We start from the raw sequence: 19,607 nt of genomic DNA on the forward strand, positions 1-19,607 counted from the left end.
AGAATGGACAGGTTCCCCCAGAAGTGAAATGACTGAGTTTTTTTCGCTTTGGATAGCATCATAAAGTTGACAGAAAAAAGAAAAAAATACTTAAAAGCTCTGAAACAACGGGAGATTGCGACGGTCCGTTTGTCTCAAGGTCTAGGGGGGGCTGGTCCTCGGTTTAGTTGTTTGGGTTTTGTTGGGGGGTTTTTTTGTGTGTCTTTTCACCCAGCACGGCTTGACACCTCCTCCTTCCCCTCTTGAGCACAGCCTGGCACTGGGAAGCACCCCACCTCGCTCCCCCAGTGCCAGCTCAGTGGGGCCCACACCCCCCCTCCCCTTCTTGCACTTCTTCAGCCGGGAAGCACGGCTATTTTTTAAAGTGACAGATCCACATTTTTATATTTTACTGACTGTATTTTATTGATGCAAATCTTGATGTTTTTTAGCTTTTTGATTGTAATAGATCGTAGAAGTTATTGGATAAGATGTTAAGTGCTTGTTAATTGTAATAGTATATTGGAGTAAGAATATTAAGTTTGCAGTTGTTTTACCAGGGTAAAATCGATAGATTAACTTTTTTTTTTTTTTTTGGGTTGACTGACTTAAAGGGTTCCTTTTTTTTTTTCCAGCCTGCCATGGCTTCATCATTTTTTGAAGAGCACTACGTAGTGTAACATACTTTTTTCAATTTTTCCTTTGGGTTTCTTACTTTTTCTGTATTCGGAATCGAATACATGGTTTAAATTTTTCCTTTAGTTTATCAATTTTTAGTATTACTATAGTTAAGGATGCTTATCATAGGGATATTATAGGATATTTGCTGCAGATGACACTAAGCTGGGGGCAGATGTGACTGAGTTGGAGGGCAGAAGGGCTCTGCAGCGGGACCTTGACCGCCTGGACAGATGGGCAGAGGCCAATGGGATGGCATTCAATAGCTCGAAGTGCAGGGTGCTGCACTTTGGCCACAACAACCCCATGCAGAGATACAGGCTGGGGTCAGAGTGGCTGGAGAGCAGCCAGACAGAGAGGGATCTGGGGGTACTGATTGATACCCACCTGAACATGAGCCAGCAGTGTGCCCAGGTGGCCAGGAGAGCCAGTGGCATCCTGGCCTGCATCAGGAATGGTGTGGTCAGCAGGAGCAGGGAGGTCATTCTGCCCCTGTACTCGGCACTGGTTAGACCACACCTCGAGTACTGCGTTCAGTTCTGGGCCCCCCAGTTTAGGAAGGACACTGAGATGCTCGAGCGTGTCCAGAGAAGGGCGACGAGGCTGGTGAGAGGCCTCGAGCACAAGCCCTGCGAGGAGAGGCTGGGGGAGCTGGGGTTGTTTAGCCTGGAGAGGAGGAGGCTCAGGGGTGACCTTATTGCTGTCTGCAACTACCTGAGGGGTGGTTGTGGCCAGGGGGAGGTTGCTCTCTTCTCTCAGGTGGCCAGCTCCAGAACAAGAGGACACAGCCTCGGGCTGCGCCAGGGGAAATTTCGGCTCGAGGTGAGGAGAAAGTTCTTCACTGAGAGAGTCATTGGGCACTGGAGTGGGCTGCCTGGGGAGGTGGTGGAGTCGTCGTCCCTGGGGCAGTTCAAGGCAAGGTTGCATGTGGCACTTGGTGCCATGGTCTAGCCTTGGGCACTGTGGTAAAGGGTTGGACTTGATGATCTGTGAGGTCTCTTCCAACCTTGGTGATACTGTGATACTGTGTGATACTGTGATATTTTTTCTTCTTGGGTTTTTTTCCTTTTAAGGATAAGGATCATGTGAACACAAAACAAAACAAACAGAGGTAACATGGTTATGATTTTGGCAAGGGTAATATGGCAAAGATTATCAGATCCAGTTTTCATGCCAGATTGGGCATTGGTTTTCTGTGGCATAAAACAATGGCTTGTGACAGGCCACTGCAATTATACCATCACACTTATGTAAGTTATATGCTCAGATATTATACTTTGCACCTGCTTATGCTAATTGCACACCATTGCATTCACAAAAAAAGAGGAAAAAAGGAGATAAAAAAAGGGGGGAGAGAGAGGAAAATACTCTCTCAAAAATACTCTAGTCTAGGGAATGAATGTGCTTGGGTTTATTTGATGGGTATCAGTTTGTTATGTTCAGTCTGTTTTCTTGGCAGTGAGCAGAAGTCTTGCTCAGATGTCTGTGCATTGGAATGTATACTGAGATATGGTTGTGCTTTGATCATGCTTAAGGAATTTAGGTACTTCACAAGCTTCTAGCAATGCTGTTTTAATGAATAGGCAATTGCAAAAGTAGAGTTACCAGTTCGACCCTCTGTTATTAGGGGCAGACCTACGCATTGGACAAGATGAGGAACAGCTGCCTTTGTTAGTAGTGTTTTGGGGTGCTGTGTTTTTTGTTCCTTTTGCAAGGGCCCTGCAAATTGGATGGGAAACGCTGCCTTCATTTTTAAAAACAAAAAGGGGGAACTGTGGGAATGCAAAGTGAAGAAGGATAATAACAAGCGGATGCTGACCTTGCTTCCCACCAGCTGCTGGCTACCTTATCTTATGCCTTTGATCACACTGATCTGTGGGGCTTTGACCATGTTCCCGCGGCAAGCTAAACAGCATTCTGCAACACACCTCCCTCTGCTAAGGGGGTCTGCAGAGCATGGTGCTGTAGGTCCAACTCCCTTTCACATTTCCTTTTAGCCCTTAGCTTTTCCACTTTGCCCTTCAGTTCAGCCACTAGGTTAAGCAGACCATTGATCTGCTCACACCTAATGCAGCCATTGTCTCTGCCACCGTCAACTTCGAATGCCAGGCTCTAACACTCATCACAAACAGTTCCCTAGATGCCTGCATGCCTATGGGTGGGGTCTGTTTGGGTGCCCACAGTTTTACAAGTAACTTTTGATTGAGTTTTCACCATGTAAAGAATCTTCTCCTTAAGTTCAAGTGAAACCTACTGTGTTCTAGTTTGTGCCCATCAGCCTTTGTTCTATCACTGCATACCACTGAAAAGAGCTGAGCTACATCCTCATGAACACCACTCTTTAAATATTTATAAGCATTAATAAGATAATTTCTCAGTCTTCGCTTTCACAGACTGAAGTGCCCCAGGTCTCTCAGCCTCTTCTTGCAAGAGAGATGCTCCAGTCCACTCATCTTCATGACCCTCCAGTAGTTCCCTGTCCCTCTTTAACCAGGGGGCCCAGAACTGGACACAATACTCCAGATGTGGCCTCACCAGGGAAGAGTAGAGGAGGAAAAGAACCTCACTCAACCTGCTGGCCACACTCTTCTTAATGCACCTGTCCTGGCAGGGCATAAATTCTGCCAGGCAGGTTTAACCCTGGCTCTCCTCCTCCTGTTGTGGGTCTGGGAGTGAGTAAGATGAGCAAACAATAAGGGTTTCACCCCAGCAAGGCCTTGAGGACTAGAGGGCTTAGCACCACGTGTCAGGTGTCTTGTGCTGCCCTCACTGTGCCTGTGTGGTCAAAGGAGTCATGAAGCTTTGAATTCATTGGCCAGAACAATGGTGCTAGTGCCTGTTGGCCAGTTTGATTTCAAAATCAAGTATATAAAGGGGCATGATTTAGAAACCATGCCTTTCTGCATTGCGCCTTTGTACATTAGCCTTTGCGGCTCGTTAAAGGCAGACATGTGTTTGAGGCTCACACTAGTGGCTTAGCACCATTTCTTCCCTCTGCCTGAAATATCTGTATTTTACCCTGGAATCACCTCACAAGTTTGAAAGCGTCTTTCATACAGGAGACTTACTCAGGGACCAAAGGAATCATGAGTACATCTGCTGGAGTGAATGCCAAGGCTCCATAGGCACAGTTAGAATTTTTCCTGGGTTTGCGTTACTGTTTTCCAAGTTCTGATTGTTTAAACTGTTTAATTCTGTGCAATTGCTTCCTGTCCAAAGAACCTCAGGGAATTTCCCCCTATTTTTGAATATTTGTAATAAAAATTACTATTCATACCTAAATTAATAGTCATAATTCATAAAGATTATTAATTTCCACTACAGCACCCCAGGAGACCACTGGCCACCTTGGCCATGAGGGCACACTGCTGGCTCATACTGAACTTGTTGCCCACCAGCGTCTAAGGTCCTTTTCCACAGAGCTGCTTTCCAGCAGGTCACAGATTCACATGCACAGATTGCATTGGGTTGAAAGGGACCCTCAAAGGTCATCTTGTCCAACCCCCAAGCAGTCAGCAGGGACGCCTCCAACTAGACCAGGATGTCCAGGGCCACATCCAGTCTGGTATTGAATGTCTCCAGGGACAGGGCCTCAACCACATCCCTAGACAAACAGTTCCAGTATTTTACCACTCCCATTGTGCAGAACTTCCTCCTGATGTCCAACCTAAATCTACCCTGCTCTTCATGCTATTGCTACAAGCCCTTCCTTCCTTAGCCTTCCTCTAGGTCAGCCCCTAACCTGTACTGGTGCATGGTGTTGAACCTGGCCAGGGGCAGGACTCCACACTGGTCATTCTTGAGTACCTCCAGGAATCATAGAATGCATTGAATTATAACAGACTTTTAAAGATCACCTAGTCCTACCCTCCTGCAGTAAGCAGGGACACCCTCAACTAAATCAGGTTGCTCAGAGCCCCATGAAGCCCAGACCTTGAATGTCTCCAGGGACTGGGGTCTCTACCACCTCCCTGAGCAACCTGTTGCAGTGCTCCACCACCCACATGGTAAAGAACTTCTTCCTAATGTCCAATCTAAATCTACCCTGCTCTAGTTTAAAACCACTGCTATAAACCCTTGAAAACAGTCCCTCCTCAGATTTCTTGTAGGCCTCCTTTCAGGTACTTTTCCTCAAGGGAGTGCAAGGTAGGGATAGACAATTGGAGTCACACCCTGACCTCCCCAAAACAAACCCTTCAAGTAGCCAGAGTTCCTGAGATGGAAGACCCCCCATCCTCTCTCTGCCTGCCTAATAGTGGTAACTCAGAGGATGGGGGCAATAGCAACAAATCTCTGTCCAACACAGCAGGTGGGGCAAGCATGTCCCCCCTGTAACCATCCCACTCTCCTGAGTCCCCTTGCAAAACAGGTATAGTTCTCTGCAAGAGGACACAAACAATGACAAAAACTGGGGTTCACCTAACTTACAGGTGTTGCCAGCAAATCAATGCCTGCCTCAAAAACTGGTGTAGCAGGCAGAACTTTGGGTTCTTTAATCATGGGTCATTTTATGGATCATCAGGTCTGCTGGCAATAGATGGGGTGCACCTGTCTCAAATGGGGAGAAGGATCCTGGAACAAGAGTTAGCAGGGTTCATAAAAAGGATTTAAAACTAGATTTGAAGAAGGAAGAGGACAGAAGCAGGGATCCATTAAGTAGCAGAGGTGCAAGGGTTAACAACTGTTTATTAACCATAGCAGCACCTGGGAACAGACAGGGAGAAATTAGGTCTTCTCCCTGCAAAAAGGTGCCAAGACCTTTAGACTGAAATGCAGCTACAATAACGCACACAGCATGGGAAACAAACAGGAGAAGCTGGCATCCTTTTTGCATCAGAAAAACAATGATATAGTGGCAATCACAGAAACAGGGTGGGGCACCTCACATAAATGAAGTGCTACCACGGATGGCTTAAAGGCTCTTCAGACAGGACAGGCAAGAAAGTAGAGGCAGTGCAGTGGCCCTGTATGTCAGGGAGCATTTTGATTGCCTTGAGCTTTATGATGATGCAGTTGTGTACTTACAGGTTAAAAATCAGGGGAAAGGCTAACAAGGCTGATATTATGGTGAGAGTCTGTTACAGGCCACGCAAGCAGGATGGAGAGACAGATGAATTATTCTATAACCAACTGGAAGAAGTCTCATTATCACTCGCCCTCATTCTCATGGGGGACTTCAACTTCCCTGATGTCTGCTGGAAATACAATACAGTGTAAAGGGAGCAGTCCCAGAATTTCCTAAAGTCTGTAAAGGACAACTTCCTGACAGAGCTGGTGATGGAGCCAACTAGGGAAGTTGCCCTGCTGGATCTACTGCTTACAGACAGAGAAAGACTGGTGGGTGATGTGATGGAGGAAACCTGGGGCATAGCATTCCTGGAGAAAAAAGGAGGGGGGGTCTGCGTAATTTGCCACCTTGGACTTCCAGAGGGTAGACTTTGGTCTACTTGGAAGTCTGGTTGGCAGAGTCCCTCAGTAGGCAGTCCTGGAGGGCAAAGGAGTCCCAGAACAGTAGACAGTCTTCAAGAAGGAAATTTTGGAGGCACAAGAACACACTATCCCCATGTGTCAGAAGATAAGCCAGCAGGGAAGAAAACTGACCTGGCTGAACAGAGAACTTTGATTAGACCTCAAGAAAAAGAGGAAAGTCTGTGGGGTTTGGGAGAAAGAGCAGGCAACACAGGAAGACTACAAGGATGCAGAAAGGTCATGCAAGAAGAAAATTAGAAAGGCTAAAGCCAAACTACAATTTAATTTGGCCAAGTCTGCGATAAATAATTAGAAATGCTTCTATAAATATATCAAGAACAAAAGGAGGACCAAAGAGAACCTCTACCCTTTAATAGACACAGGGGAACCATAACGACAAAGGATGAAGATAAGGCTGAGATTCATAATGCTTCTTTGTCTCAGTCTTTAATAGTAAGATCAGCTGTTCCCTGTGAACCCAGACCCCTGTGCCAGAAAACAGAGCCAGAGAGAAAAATTATAGAATGGTTTGGGTTGGAAAGAATCTTAAAGGTCATCTAGTTCCAACCCCTCAAGGGCAGGGACACCTCCCACTAGACCAGGTTGCTCAAGACTCTGTCCAATCTGGTCTCAAACACCTCCAGGGAGGGAGAATCCACAACCTCCCTGGGCAACCTGTTCCAGTGTCTCACCACCCTTGCTATAAAGAATTTCGTCCTAAGATCTAGTCTAGATCTCCCCTCTTCCAGCTCAAAGCCATTCCCCCTTGTCCTATCAGCTGCTTCAGAACTGGTTGGGTCAGGGGTAGAGAGATCTCAGTGTGCTTTCCCTTGGTAGGGAAACATAGAATGGTCAGGGTTGGAAGGGACGTCTGAAGGTCATCTAGTCACAGTATCACAGTTATCACCAAGGTTGGAAGAGACCTCATAAATCATCAAGTCCAACCCTTTACCACAGAGCTCAAGGCTAGACCATGGCACCAAGTGGCACGTCCAATCCTGCCTTGAACACCTCCAGGGACGGCGACTCCACCACCTCCCCGGGCAGTCCATTCCAGTATCCAATGACTCTCTCAGTCAAGAAGTTTCTCCTCATCTCGAGCCTAAATTTCCCCTGGCGTAGCTTGAGGCTGTGTCCTCTCATTCTGGTGCTGGCCACCTGAGAGAAGAGAGCAACCTCCCCCTGGCCACAACCACTCTTCAGGTAGTTGTAGACAGCAATAAGGTCACCCCTGAGCCTCCTCTTCTCCAGGCTAAACAATCCCAGCTCCCTCAGCCTCTCCTTGTAGGGCTTGTGCTCAAGGCCTCTCACCACCCTCGTCGCCCTTCTCTGGACATGCTCAAGCATCTCAATGTCCCTCCTAAACTGGGGGGCCCAGAACTGAACACAGTACTCAAGGTGTGGTCTAACCAGTGCCGAGTACAGGGGCAGAATGACCTCCCTGCTCCTGCTGACCACACCATTCCTGATGCAGGCCAGGATGCCATTGGCTCTCTTGGCCACCTGGGCACACTGCTGGCTCATGTTCAGGCAGGTATCGATCAGCACTCCCAGATCCATTTCTGTTTGGCTGCTCTCCAGCCACTCCGACCCCAGCCTGTATCTCTGCATGGGGTTGTTGTGGCCAAAGTGCAGCACTCGGCACTTGGAGCTATTGAACGCCATCCCCTTGGCCTCTGCCCATCTGGCCAGGCGGTCAAGGTCCCGCTGCAGAGCCCTTCTGCCCTCCAACCCAGCCACATCTGCCCCCAGCTTGGTGTCATCTGCAAACTTGCTGACGACTGACTCCATGCCCTCATCCAGATCATCTATAAAGATGTTAAAGAGGATGGGGCCCAGCACTGATCCCTGAGGGACACCACTAGTGACCGGCCGCCAGCTGGATGTGGCACCATTCACCACCACTCTCTGGGTCCGGCCCTCCAGCCAGTTCCTAACCCAGCATAGAGTGTTGCCATCCAAGCCATGGGCTGACAGCTTAGCCAGCAGTTTGCTGTGGGGGACAGTGTCAGAGGCCTTGCTGAAGTCCAGATAGACCACATCCACAGGCCTCCCCACATCCACCAAGCGGGTCACCTGATCACAGAAGGAGATCAGGTTGGAGAGGCAGGATCTGCCCTTCCTAAATCCATGTTGGCTGGACCTGAGCCCTTGGCCATGCCTCAGGTGCGCAGTTATTGCCCCCATGATAACCTGCTCCATCAGTTTCCCTGGCACTGAGGTCAGGCTGACAGGCCTATAGTTCCCAGGTTCCTCCATCCGACCCTTCTTGTGGATGGGGATCACATTGGCCATTTTCCAGTCTCCTGGGACCTCTCCGGTGAGCCAGGACTGCTGGAAAATGATGGAGAGCGGCTTAGCCAGCTCATCTGCCAGCTCTCTCAGCACCCTGGGATGGATCCCATCTGGTCCCATGGACTTGTGGGTGTCCAGATGGCTCAGCAGGTCCTGAACTAATTCCTCATGAATTCCCAGGGCAACACACTGCTCCCCGACCCCATCCCCCAGTTCAAGAGGCCACTTCCCCTGAACTCCTCCCTCCTTACTCTTGAAAACTGAGGCAAAGAAGGCATTCAGGACCTCAGCCTTTTCCTCGTCGTCAGTTATAGCGTTCCCCTCCTGGTCCAATAAGGAGTGGAGGCTCTTCTTGCCCTTCTTTTTAGAATTGATAAATTTATAAAAATGCTTTTTATTATCTTTCACAGAGGTGGCCAGCCTAAGTTCTAGCTGGGCCTTAGCCTCTCTAATTTTTCTCCTGCATAATCTGGCTACATCTTTAAACACGTCAGGAGAAGCCTTCCCCTCCTTCCAAAGGTGATACACCCTCTTTTTTTCCCCCAATTCCTTCAGGAGCTGTTTGCTCATCCAGGTTGGTCACCTTCCCCATCGGCTCATCTTTCAGCACATGGGAACTGCCAGTTCCTGCGCCTTCAAGAGCTCCTGTTTAAAGTAGGTCCAACCATCCTGGACCCCCTTGTTTTTAAGGACTGCTGCCCAGGGGACTTTGGAAATAAGTTTCTTAAGAAAATTGAAGTTTGCCCTCCGAAAGTCCAAGGTGTGGGTTTTGTTGTAGTGCCTCCCTACCTCCCTGCATATTGAAAACTCCACTATCTCATGATCACTACACCCCAGGCAGCCTCCCACCAGCCCTTCTCTGTTGGAGAACAGCAGGTCAAGCTGAGCTTGACCCCTAGTAGGCTCACTTAACAGCTGGGTCATGAAGCTGTCCTCCATGCACTCTAGAAATCTCCTGGACTGCCTCCTCTCTGCTGAATTAAGTTCCCAGCAGATATCTGGCAGGTTAAAGTCACCCACAAGAACAAGATCTGATGATCTTGAGACAGCCTCCAATTGTTTGTAAAATATCTCATCTGTTTCTGTCTATAACAGACTCCAACCAAGATGTCAGATTTGTTAGTCCTCCCTCTGATTTTAACCCACAAGCTCTCAATCCCTTCATCCCTCACCTCAAGCTCAGTGGCAAGGAGTGACTCCCTAATATACAGGGCCACCCCTCCTCCTCTTCTCCCTTGACTATCTCTCCTGAAGAGGCTGTATCCCCCCAGTATAGCGCTCCAACCATGCCTGTCTTCCCACCAAGTTTCTGAAATGACAACTATATCATAGTCACCCTGGTGGACCAGGACTTCCAGTTCCTCCTGCTTGTTACCCAAGCTGCGTGCATTGGTGTAGATGCACTTCAGCTGGGCTCTCGATTCCTCAATTGACTCTAGTTTCCTTCCCACTCTCTCCTTCTCAGAGAGAGTAATTGCCTCACCCACCCCCTTCAGATCTAGTTTAAAGCCTGCCTAATGAGTCCTGCCAACTCCAGTGCCAGGACTCTCCTGCCCCTCCTAGACAACTGCACCCCATCAGGATCAAGCAGGTCTGGCTCATTAAAAGTTCCCCCAAGGTCGAAGAAGCCAAAATACCACCGCTCACACCATCCCTTAAGCCAGTTGTTGATGGCATAGGTTCTGCTGTTCCTCTCTGTGAACTCCCTTGCCACAGGGGGAACTGAGCAGAACACCACCTGTGCTTCTGCCTCATCTATCAATTTCCCCAGGGCCTTGAATTCCTTTTTAATTGCCCTGGTGCCCTTCTTCTCAATCTTATCCCTGCCAGCCTGTATTACCAGCAAAGGGTAATAATCAGAGGGCTGGATTAGGTTTGGGAGTCTCCTGGCGATGTCCCTAACCCGGGCACCAGGAAGGGGGCAAACCTCCCTGTGAGATGGGTTGGGACGACAAATTGTTCTCTCCGTCCCCCTCAAGACTGAGTCCCCAACAACTATGACCCTTCTCTTTTTCTTGTTTTTTGTGGAGCTAGTCACCACAGTTGGTGGGGACTGCTCCACCCTAGGCATCATCGCAGTTGGATGATCCTCAGCCCTCTCATCCTCCCTGCCCTCTGCATGCAGGGCCTCATACCTGTTGTGCAAGGGCAGTGGAAGAGGAGGAGAGGGCCGGGGTGGACTTCCCTTACTGCCCTCTGACAGGGATCTGTACCCATCCCTCCCTGTTTCCAGGGGCAGTTCCCTTAGCAGGGGTGATATGCAGAGCCTGCACCCACAGATCCAGCTCCCTTTCGTTCTCCCTTATTGACCTGAGCCTGGATACTTCATCCTTCAGCTCAGGCACTTCATCTTTCAATTCTGCTACCAATGTGAGGAGAAAGTTCACCTGCTCACACCTGGTGCAATTGTTCACCCCTTCCCCTTCTACAGTAAGTGACAGGCTCCAGCACTCCCTGCAGCCAGTAGCCTAGACTCCTATGTGTTGGTGGGTCGAGTCTGTCTGCGTGCACACTCTTTTTCTGCCCTTCATTGTGCGAGTGACAGGCATAGTGCACAGTGGTATTGACAGTCAGAAACAGGAAGAGGAAAACAAATCCCAGTAGCGGGCAGGCTGGCTCTGCAGCCAAAATGGCGTCGTGCGCGGCACCCAGCAGGGATTTAAACTTCCCGCAGCTGACGTCACGTGCTTGCGTCAGAGACCCACTCAATCCCGCGAGACAACAGCCCTGCCGTCCCCCCTGCCTACCTGAAGGTCCCCCGGAACCACGGAGCAGCAGAACAGAGCAGAAATTCAGAGCTCAGCAGCAGTGCCCGCAGTGCTCTCTCTCAATCGGCTCTGCAGCCAACCTCCTCTGCAGTAAGCAGAGGCATCCTTAACTAGATCAGGTTGCCCTGTCAAGCCTCACCTTGAATATCTCCAGGGAAGTGCCAGGCAAGCAGAGAGAGCCACCAGGAGCCAGCAGCTCTCCTGGGACCGGCTGATGAGTTGAGTTGTTGTCATTTCCAGTTCGAGGGCAGCCACACCCACCCTCACACCATTATAAAAAGCCCTGAAGGCATGCAGGGACCTAACAAGTTTGTAGGGTGTGTGACATCTAGGGCATGGCACAGCAATTCACACAGAAGGACATGCAAGGAAGGTGCTGAAGCTTGCCCAGGGTGATAGTGTCTGACCAGCAGAAGGCCACAGCCCTGCACCCACCAGGTCTGATGCTGAGTCTCAGACAGCTCCGTTAGGAACACACTGCCACCCAAATGTTGGGCTGCAGGGTGTGCCCCACTCTTACACCGATGACAGATGGCAGCAGAAAGCAAGCCTGTCGGAGGTGTGCTCAGGTCGAGGACCTGGGCTTAGTGATGGAGCTCTGAGAGGAGGTAAGTAGATTGAGAACCATCAAGGAATGTGAAGAAGAGAGTCTTGGAGTCACACCCTGCCCCCCCAAAGAGAAACCTAAGAAGCAGACAGCTCATGTTATGGAGAGATCCCTGTCCTCTCATCCCCTGACTGAATGCAGTGACTCAGAAGACAATGACAGCAAATTCCTGCCTGGAACAACAAGCACTGTGGGCATATGCCACTGTAACTACCTCCCCTTCACAGCTACCCTTGCAAAACAGATATGGTGAGCAAGGGGAAGTGAACAATGACAAGGGTGAAGGATCAACACCTTGGAGGAGCTGTCAAGGTTGTCAGTCTACACACTGCATCAAAACCTCTTCAGTAAAGAATAAAACACAGGTCATTGTCATGTGTGACTCACTTCTGACGGAAGTGGAAGGCCTGAAATACAGGCCGGAGCCATATCTTTGTGAAGTCTGCTGCCTCCTGGGGGCCCAGATTAGTGATGTGAAGAGAAAGCTTCCTTCAGTAGTGCAGCCCTCAGACTACTATCCACTGCTGATTTTTCAGGTAGGCAGTGATGAAGTAATGACAAGAAGTCCAAAGACAATGAAGAGAGACTTCAGGGCCTTGGGACGACTGATTAAGGGATCAAGAACACAAGTAATATTCACAGTTCAGCTTTGCATGTGCAGTAAATAGTAATTAGATGTTTACCAGAGGGATACTCCAGCTCCTGAAGTAACAATTATGGCTTGGACAGAGCTCTGCAGAGGCAGGTTGAGAGGTTATTGAGCCACAATACTTCTATTCTGAAGTGAATTCTTCCCCTCACTCCAAGAAGGGCATTGAGGTACTGGAGTATGCCCAGAGAAGTGCAACAGAGCTGGTAAAAAGCACTGCTACAATTTTTTTGTGATTATACTTACTTGCTATGCAGATGTTTATTTGTGATCTTACACCTAGAACTACTGAGAACATTCCAGACCAGTTATTTCAGGTAAATAAAAAAATGGAAATTAGACTCCAGTGTAATTATTACACAGAAATTCTAACATCAAGTAGCAAAAATAGATTATAGTATTTATATCAGACTTCAACCTTCACCATGCTTGGCACTAGCAGAGATTTATAACTGTAGAAGTTGATAATATGGTCAAGAAAAGTCCAAACAATGCAACATCAAATTATTAAACCATGAAAATACAAGAGATTTGCTTCTACTTGTATCCAAACAGAACTTCAGTCTCATTATCTGCAGCAACAGAAAGATTTCTGGTCATCTACCAGCCACATGAAGAGACTCAAGAGTGGAAAGGAACACATGAGCATATCAAATTTGCCATTTCTTTACCACGTTTCAGAAATACTTCTTCACAACCACTCAGAACAAAAACCGTGACAAATCCTTACCACAGTCCTAGCCAATGTATACAATATAAGGTTTCCAGTTAGCCCATTCTGCAGCCCTCCTATTGTTGAGAATACTAAAAGTTTTCCATAACTTCTGCAATTCACAGTACAAATTTTGTTTAAACAATATAAGGCAGTATCCATGAAGCCACATATTTCTGTAAAGCCACTGCCCAAGAAAGTTGGTTAATTTTTAAAGGCCACTTCCTCCAAGCCCAAGCTAGGTGCATTCCCTTGAGTAGAAAATCAGGTAGATGTACTAGGAGACCTGCATGGCTGAGCAAGGAACTCCTGAAGGAAATATCAAGGATGAAAGAAACTTACAGTTCATGGAAGAAGGGATTTCTCACTTGGGAGAACTATAGAGATGTTGTAAGGGCACACAGGAAGGCAACAAGGAAGGCCAAAGCCCTCTTGGAACTAAAACTGGCAAAGGAAGTAAAAGAGAACAAGAAAGGCTTCTTCAAATCTATCAGTAGGAAAAGGAAGAACAGGGAAGGTGTGGGGCCACTGCTGAATGAGGAGGCAACCTTGATAACTGAAGATGCAGAGAAGGCAGAGTTGCTGAATGCCTTCTTTGCTTCAATCTTTACACCTAAGGCTGAACTTCCCTATGTATTCCAGACCCTGGATGAAGGAGAGGAAGCCTGGAGGAGGGAATGCTCCTCCCTGGTCAGTGACGACTGGGTTAGGGATCAGTTACACAAATTAAACATTCACAAGTCCATGGGCCCTGATGAGATGCACCCAAGGGTGCTGAGAGAACTGGCTGATCTTGTTGCTCTGCCACTCTCCATCATCTTTGCCAAATCGTGGCAGACAGGAGAGGTGCCTGAGGACTGGAGGAGAGCCAATGTCACCCCAACATTCAAAAAAGGGAAGAAAGAGATTCTAGGAAATTACAGACCGGTCGGCCTAACCTCCATCCAAGAAAAAAATCATAGAATCAACCAGGTTGGAAGAGACCTCCAAGATCATCCAGCCCAACCTATCCCCCAGCCCTAGCCAGTCAACTAGATCATGGCACTAAATGCCTCATCCAGTCTTTTCTTGAACACATCCAGGGACGGTGCCTCCACCACCTCCCTGGGCAGCCCATTCCAATGGGAAATCACTCTCTCTGTGAAGAACTTCCTCCTAACATCCAGCCTATACTTTCCCCGGCACAACTTGAGACTGTGTCCCCTTGTTCTATTGCTGGTTGTCTGGGAGAAGAGGGCAACCCCCACCTGGCTACAATGTCCTTTCAGGTAGTTGTAGACAGCAATGAGGTCACCCCTGAGCCTCCTCTTCTCCAGGCTAAACAGGCCCAGCTCCCTCAGCCTCTCCTCATAGGGTTTGTGTTCCAGACCCCTCACCAGCTTTGTCGCCCTTCTCTGGGCATGCTCCAGCACCTCAACATCTCTCTTGAATTGAGGGGCCCAGAACTGGACACAGTACTCAAGGTGTGGCCTGACCAGTGCTGAGTACAGAGGCAGAATAACCTCCCTTGTCCTACTGGCCACACTGTTCCTGATGCAGGCCAGGATGCCACTGGCTCTCTTGGCCACCTGGGCACACTGCTGGCTCATCTTCAGCCTACTATCTATCAGTACCCCCAGGCCCCTCTCCTCATGGTTGCTTTCCAGCCACTCAGTCCCCAGCCTGTAGTGCTGCTTGGGGTTGTTGTGGCCAAAGTGCAGAACACTTTGGCCCTCCAAATGATGGAGGGGAATCTGCTGGAAGACATCTCAAGGCACTTGGAAGAGAAGAAGGTTATCAGGAGTAGACAGCATGGATTTATCAAGGGGAAATGATGCTTCACTAACCTGATAGCATTCTATGATGACATAAGTGAATGAGTAGATTCAGGGAGACCAGTGGATGTAGTCTACACTGAACTTAGCAAAGCCTTTGACACTGTCTCCCATGACATCCTAGTATGCTAGTTTGAGCCTAGCTAGAATGTTTTGGTGAGAAGAACTAGATTACAGGCTGTGAAGGGAAACCAAGGCTGATGTCTATCTCGCTCATAGGCTTGCTGAGATGTATAAAAACAAGAATCAAAACATGGATAAGGAACAATTTCTGCTGCTGGGGAACTGACTGAGCTGCATCTCTAACCTCACCCCTCTCTACCGCTTCTTTGACTAATCCACTTTGCTTTCTAACCCCCTGGCTGAACCTCCATTCTTCCTTGGGACTGGGATAAGGTTGAGAGGGGTAGGGGGAAGGTGAAGGGGCGGTTGAGAGCCCCTCCTGGGGACTCAGGTTTCTGGGAGGGGAGTTGTGTTTCTGTGTTACTTTTTACCTTGTTTATTTCTGTATATAACTGTATATACTGTAAATATCTGCTTGTATATTGTGCTAAGCTGTAAATAATAAGCCTCATTCAATTTCCAGAGCTGGCTGAGTCGAGTCTGGGTGATTTCCAAAGTGGGGGGGGGGGGGGGGCAGGGAACACCCAAACCATCACATCTTTTATTTTGGTGCCCAATGTGGGGGAAATTGATTTTGAGTGATTGTTAATTAACTCTGGGAATCAGAATGAAGCTAATTAAGTTATTTTACTTAGTGTTAGCTATTGTGTGGACTATCATCTGTATTCCTGTTTAAAATTGGATCAAAACCCAAATTGGCTACTTTTTGTTTGATCTAATTTTGAAGAAGATCAAAGCTAAACTTACATCCATTTTTTGGACTTGGGGGGATTTCATCCTTGGCTACATTGGGTTTAGTGTCACTGAGTCTTTTACAAGTAACACTACAGGGGCATTCACCAGTAACACTACAGGAAATGGAAGTATTACTTTCACTGACCAGCTTAGGCAGATAGAGGACAGCTTGTCACATTCTGCCCTAGTCTCTTCCAATAAAACTATGACTACAGAGATAAAGGGGATGAAAATGGTATTGAGAATACCATGTGAAACCGAAGGAAGATCTTACAACATCCATTTCCAATCTGGTAAAGGATACCATCCCTGCATCATCTGAATGGGTGCATGTTTCTGCCATCAGGAACAGACATCCACCTCCTGCAAGGCAATTCCAGCCCAGGAGGAGACAAATTCCACCTAGACATCAGCAATCACGTGCGTCACTGTGGATAATTCTGCGTGACCAATACAGTGAGAACATGAACAAACGGGATGGTTAACCTACTTCAGCTCTTTCAAAGAGAGTCAGGGAACTGCAGAGTGGCAGAAACAGAGGCAACAATGCCAGAAAAGTAGCTGTCACTTCTTCAACTCCCCAGAGCAATTGCTGAGGGTTTGAATGAGGAAGAGAAGAAGGTGTGAAAACTACTTCCCCCCCCCTGCCCTGCAGACTTGAAAGGGGAACAGCAGGAGGTGCCTTTCCACACATGTGCTGATCCATGTGGGAGCCCATGCTGGAGTCAGACTGGTGGTTGGCTGGGTTTTCGTGCCCAGTATAAAATGACAAATGGACACTTTGTCTAGAAAAGGATAAATAGAGCAAGGGAGAAGGCGAAGAGGTTCCCACCTTGAAAGAGTTCCTGACAGGACAGGTTCCTGCCATGACAGAATTCCCATTTTGGACCGTCTCTGCTTTTGGATGGCTCCTACCTTTTTACACAGATCTCAGTTTTACACCATCCCTGATTTTGGATGGTTCTCCTCACTTTTGCATCATTTTGTGTGGATGGATTTCTTGCTAACAGAACATGAATTGATAACCATGAGCAACCCATGCTGCAAAGTGTCCTTGAGCCCACCCCAGAGGCAGGAACTAAGACGGTGAAAACAGCCCCCCACATGCAGCTGCGTGGAGGCAGGGTCTGCTGGCCACAGGAGGCTGACCCTACAAGTTGTTTATATAATTTTAACCTATCTGTACCTCACACATAACCTTAAGCCTATCTGTACCTTCCACGTGTACCAATCTTAACTAAGATAGCTATGCACACTTCTTCCAAGTTAGCATATAAGTCACTGTATCACAGCAATAAAGGGGATTATTGAAGAACAATCATATAATCATATTGGTGTCAGAATTGTTACTCTGGGGTGCAATGCTGGCAATTTTGTGCAAACTTGAAAGCTGGGCAAGTCCTGGGGTCCATTTAAGAAAGCTGCCTGGCTACTCTTGGATCATATCAGCAGCCAACTTCCTGGCTGCCTTCTGGACTAGGGGACACTGGCAGTGTGCTAGTTTGAAGCAGGCTAGAATGTTTTGGTGAGAGAAAGTAGATAATTGGATATGAAAGGAAAACACGGTTGTGCCTCCTCTCTCACAATCTCGCTGAGAACTGTGGGAACAAGAAGTAAACATTAGATAACATTCTCCATTTTGTCTCACTCTGCTTTTGCCTTCAGACCGAGCCACATCTCCTTAACCTCACTGCCACTAACCTTGCTCCTTAACCTCTTGGCTGCACCTCTATCCTTTCTCAAGATTGGGGTAAGGTTGAGAGGGGCAGGGGGAGGTGCTGGGGTGGTTGAGAACCCCTCCTGGGGACTCAGGTTTCTGGGAGGGGAGTTGTGCTTCTGTATTGTTTATCCTTTGTATATTTCTGTATATATTGTAAATATCTGCTTGTATATTGTGCTGCTGTAAATAAATAGCTTTCATTTATATTCCCAGAGTCTGTCTGAGTTAGCTGGGGCAATTTCTAAAGTGTGGGGGGGCGGGTTACAGCCAAACCACCACAAGCAGTTTGACTCTCCCCCGCCGCTGCTATGGCAGCATCGCTTCCACAAATCCTTGTCTTGTGGCAGCCATGTCTTGAGACATTTCTGAGTTTGGCGGCTTTGCGACTCGCCTTGGGCTTCTGCCACATGGTTTCAGAATACTGGATATTGGTTGCAGCATCAGAATCAGTCAAGCTGCAGAGAAATCCAGCAAGGGATCACTGCTGAATACCTATTTTATCTCCATGAGTAAAGCCTGCTGTTCTCTTAATTCTCTGCTCAGCCTGCTTGATAGTGGGGTCAAGCTGTGTTTATAGCTTAGCCCTTTCCATTTCCTGACTTTCTAAATCTCTAAATTTGTCCATAACATCCTTTTGAAGAATTCCCGGTCAAATTAGAATCTGTAAATAAACCTAAACTAGTTTTGTATATAGTTTGGGGGTAAGGTTTTCAGGAAAATAAAATAATTCCATTTTTTATAATTCCTGACTCAGCTATATTAATTCCCTGCCTCCACAACAGTTCCATGAGTTTCTGAAGGAGAATGCTGGGGAAGATAGTGTCAAAGGCTTTACTAAAGTCCAGGCAGACTGTCCATGGCCCTTCTGTCACCCTCTACCAGATCAATTGGACAGGATGCATCTTTCTGATATTTACTTACAATAAAGATTTTTATATTTTGTTAGTTTAGCCTTATAAGAATTGCTACAGCTTTTGAATAATTTTGATATACTGGCATTTACAAGTGGTCATAGTTTGATACATGGTACTATTCTTACATTATCTTTATCTAGATGGTTCATTTCCACTGAAGTCATCATAGCTGTCTTTGAACAAGTTAATGTGTATTAGAATGTGTATAAATAATGAAGTATTATTTATAACCCTCTAAAAGTTCATGAGAATATCTTTGTTCACACTGCTTTATTTTGTTCATGTTCCTCTACTCAACTGATGAGGCTTGTTTTGGGTTTGGTTGTTTCTTGGGCAAGTTTGTTTGACTTTTGTTGAGGCTTTTTATTGTATTATTTTAAAATATAAGTAATCAGGAATATGTTGCCATTCACTAGAAGAAATCCAAAATTTGTTTGCTAACTAGACAAGTACCTTCTTTACTAGAAGCAGAAATCTAACAACAAAAACTGCTTACAAATTATTCATGGTATTTGTAGCTATAACGTGTAAGCTTGACATAAAAAAAAAGCCACAAACCAAACAAAAAGAACCTACAAAAGTTATTAAAGTTTCTTTAGTTTTACTGTTTATAGGTTTCCTGGAGATTTGCACCTAACATCACCTAAACACTTCTCTCTTCCCATCCCATTACTCACTATGTTACATGAAAGCTTAATGGCCAACATGTGCTGAATGACCATAGAATCAACCAGGTTGGAAGAGACCTCCAAGATCATCCAGTTCACCCTATCACCCAGCCCTATCCAATCAACTAGACCATGGCACTAAGTGCCTCATCCAATCTTTTTTTGAACATCTCCAGTTGGCCATTATGTTGTTCTTTGATTTCTTTACTTGAGGCAATAATTTAGATCTATCCCCAGTGCTTCTGAACAGGCAGTGATCAGAAAGAGAGACAGATAGACTGACAGCATGATCACAACCACATATATTTATAAGTTTGCCTTTCCTTCTTAAATCTGCAGCATTCATCATATTCCCAGATTTAGAAACATTAACTTCCTAGTGCAGTAAATATTTGTTGAACTTAGCACTGTTCAAAAATAAGAAATTAATTAATTTCATCCCTACAAGTTCACTGTTATCCTCGTCTTGCAGCAGG

The 19,607-nt window shown here is 47.0% G+C and overlaps 1 protein-coding gene across 8 annotated transcripts in view; it reads right to left on the reverse strand.

Annotated features, from left to right (window-relative positions):
• LOC135192841 (chromodomain-helicase-DNA-binding protein 1) overlaps positions 1 to 19,607 on the reverse strand; it is a 272,474-nt gene that overhangs the window by 250,164 nt on the left and 2,703 nt on the right. The window lies entirely within an intron of this gene.

The sequence above is a fragment of the Pogoniulus pusillus genome, chromosome W (assembly GCF_015220805.1).
Source record: "Pogoniulus pusillus isolate bPogPus1 chromosome W, bPogPus1.pri, whole genome shotgun sequence".
In the NCBI taxonomy this organism is placed as follows: domain Eukaryota; kingdom Metazoa; phylum Chordata; class Aves; order Piciformes; family Lybiidae; genus Pogoniulus; species Pogoniulus pusillus.